We start from the raw sequence: 3768 nt of genomic DNA on the forward strand, positions 1-3768 counted from the left end.
CGGGTGTGGAGTTATGTGCTACATTTAGCTTGGCCAAGGCTTGCAACAAAGCTTGGCGATGTGGGAAAGAACTTGCTACCAATTGCTAGACTGGAAGATCAGCCTTTGTCTTCTGTAATTGCTTGACCAAATGATCAGTGGAGTCATCTTCGTTATCATTTGGCGTGACAACGTTGGTTGGACCATTTTGAGTAGTGCTTTGATATGGACACCCCGAACGAGTTAGGTGGTCCACATCTTGGTCTTCACCGTTTTGGACTATTTCTTTGACTAGGGCGTTTTCAATGAGATACTCGTCTTCGTCATCATCAGCCCATACTCCATTGATTGTAGCTAGTTCTCTCATTCTCATGATTTCGTCTTCTAATCGTGTGATTTGGTCGACTAGTTTTTCGACCACGGCGACTATTTCTTGCATAGTAGCATTTTGAGAGAAGATTAGTGGCACATGCTCTTTAGGTGTTGCGTTGGGATCATGTAAAGTTGTCACCACTTTTTCTAATTCCCAAACTTGTCTATCCACACTCCTTGCCCATGTGATGAAGTCGGAAATGGTAGGGGAGATGGTAGAGTAGAACCCTTCATTCTCAATCGCGTGGATCTCATCTTCAATTGGAGAAATGAGGTGTGAACAATCTAAGGTAGATTCTTCACTTGTGATCACTAGAATCCCAAGAGGGTTCTGAGTGTTGTTGGGTTTACCTCCCGGCGGTATTGGTAGTCGGCCATCTTCAATCATGTTTTGAAGCACATTTTTCAATTTGTAGCATTTTTCTATATCATACCCCTTGCCCCTATGATATTCACAGTACGAGTTCTCGTCCCAGAACTTGGATTTCTTTTCGGGTTCGGGAGTAGGTCCTATGGGTTGGAGTTTGCCTTGGTTCATTAACCTCTTAAGAGCGTTGGAGTAAGTATCCTCAAGGTTTGTGAATTTCCTTGGTGGGATACTTTTCTTGGATGGCTCGAGAAGGTTAACTTCATCGGTCTTGCTAGTGGAGCCGTATGAACGACTTATTGAGCCCTGATATCCTCGACCTACCGTTTTGGACTAGAGCCCTTTACGGATGTCATCTTCAATCCTTGTTCCTAGTACGGTTAAGTCCTTGAAAGTTTTGATGTTTTGGTATCTCAAATGGTTGGCATAGATGGGTTTGAGATTATCCACGAACTTCTCCACAAGGGTAGCCTCATCCGGGCGTTCAACTAGTTGGGTACTAGTCTTCCTCCACCTACTTAGGAAGTCGGTGAATCCTTCTTTGTCATTTTGGGTAAGAACCTCTAGAGTGCGCATGTTAACTTGGATCTCGGCATTATCCGCATATTGCTTAGCAAACTCAATCGCGGCATCTTCCCAAGTAGCAATTTTCTTGTGTTCTAAAGAGTAGAACCATTGCTTTGGGATGGTGTCAAGAGATGAAGGAAAGATCCTTAAGAACATCTCGGGTTTGATGCCTTTGATAGACATATAATCCTTGAAGGCACGGATGTGGTTCAAAGGGTTTTCATGCCCCTTGAATTTAGAGATATCCGTCATATTGAAGTTGGTTGGCAATTTGGAATTGACGGCCTCATACTTGCGGTTGTTCTCCCTATAAATGTCATCCCCTTTAAGGTACATCAATTGCTCCTCTAAGTATTGGAGTCTTTTCTCGGCTACAGTCATTCCCATGAGAGGATTTTCGTCCTTGGATTCACTCGCGAATTCACCTACTACTTCACTTTCGTGAGGAGGCAGTCTCCCCTCTACGGCATAGATCCGGCCCTCGATGGTATCAAGGCGATCATGTAATACCCGTCCTTTTAGGGTCCCTTTGACCTGCGTTGACTGACCTTGGGAGCGGGAGTAGTCTTAGAAGTAAGTGCTAAAGTCATCTTGGGTTGCGTGTTAGGCGTGGTACTCGATAGAGTAGAGGCTACTCGATCGAGTAGCTAGGTTACTCGATCGAGTAGGGGGCTACTCGATCGAGTATGTTGGGTACTCGATCGAGTACCCAGTTTTCAGCGAGGGTTTTATATCGCGTTTTGTTAAATCCGCACATCACTTCCGCCACTTTCCTCCTAGCCTTCAGTCGCCTCTTTCCCTTCCCTTCACCTCAAAACCTCCATGGAAGCGTTTTTATGATCCTTGTGCTTTAGGAGAGCGCCTCTTGAGTCGGGTAGCGGTCTCTTGCTGAGTTTCCTCCCTAATAGGTATGTCATAATCATCATCCGTGTCCTTGTTGTTCATAGTTAGGGTTGCTTTTTAGTAATATAGAATTGTGTTGTGGTTATAGGCGTTGCTTGGTCGCTGGACAGGTTGTCTGTCGGCATGGATTGGTTGCGGTTGCTTAAAGGTAGGTTCGCCTACTCAGTTTCTGTTGAGGGTCTAGTGTGTCGGTCGTTGTACTGGTATTGTGATCGTTGATATAGTAATTGTATTGTGATTGTGGTTGTGATCGTTGTCTATGAATCGTGAGGCGTGGCCTCGGCTGAGTGGGGTCACTTGCGGGAGTGGCTTCACGCCCTAGTTTCGCCCTTCGTGGAACCCGCCACGGAAGGGGATGTGCACATTAATGGACAGGGTTATCGCTCGGTATGAGGAGCGGGGATTTGGTGGGTACGGCTGCGGTCCCCCACTGGCAGGACTGGTCCAGTGGACAGTCAGTGACAGAGGTTGGTTGGATTATCGTGATTATGTGTGTGAGACTGCCAGCATCGTATTGTGTTGATAATTGTAGTTGTTATTGTCGTGTCGTATCTCAGTACTGACCTTGTATGGTTGTTTGTTTGTTATGTGTCTGCCGTGATCCCTTATGGTGAGCAGTCGGTCTTAGCAGGTGTTGATGTTGTTGATAGCTGGAGTCCAGGCGGGGATGAGTCTTCACGAGATTCGATAGTCATAGCGAGTAGTCTCTGAGTTGTATCTTTTATATAGCTTGTTGGTTTAAGTCACTTGTAATACAATATTATAGTTCTTTTATTGACGTTTGATTATTACTGTCCTCGGGCAACCGAGATGGTAGCGCCCTTATATGCTAAGGAAGGCCTGGTTAAGGCTCCTCTGAACATGGGGGTGTTACAAAGTGGTATCAGAGCGACGATTTTGGAACCTGTAATAAATGAACATAATGAACGTAGGGAGTCTAATAAAATGAACCTGGTGTATGTGTAATGGGAGCCCCAGCTGATGCTAGATTTTGGGTGAGTAGGCGCCCTCATTTCAAAATCTCGGCCCCATGACGCTTAAGCCAGTCACATGGTATGGGAATGTAGAATCCGTGCGTCTATGTGTGATATGTATGTTAACTGTGCCGGAGCTACCTCCGGTTAGGTCTTTATTAGAAGTTAGTAGGGGTGTGATGGTAGCATTTGGGCCGTGTATGGTAATTGTTGATAAGATTATTGAAGTTCTTTGAATGATTAGCAAACTTATATGATGGTTATGAGATATGTGACGAAGGTTTACGTGATAGAGATGCGTGAAAATGTGGAATCGAATGTCGTGACATGAAGAGTGAACATGTAGGTGTTTGCTAAAAGTTAATGATGACGGAAGTTGTAAGGGAGTTTATAAATCCTACCGTAATGACTATGATGATAGTTATAGTGTAGTTGAGTAATAATCCGAATCATAGCATATGGTAATGTGTATATGCTTTGCTAATCAGTTGAAATTTTTCCGCTGCGTAATATTTGATTCGTGCAAGATGAATTGCTTAGGATAGAATGTAAGACATGATTGAACAATTTTTTGAAAAGTGTGTATTTATGTGATAAGTGAAAGAA

This window comes from Silene latifolia, unplaced genomic scaffold, assembly GCF_048544455.1.
Source record: "Silene latifolia isolate original U9 population unplaced genomic scaffold, ASM4854445v1 scaffold_70, whole genome shotgun sequence".
NCBI lineage: Eukaryota > Viridiplantae > Streptophyta > Magnoliopsida > Caryophyllales > Caryophyllaceae > Silene > Silene latifolia.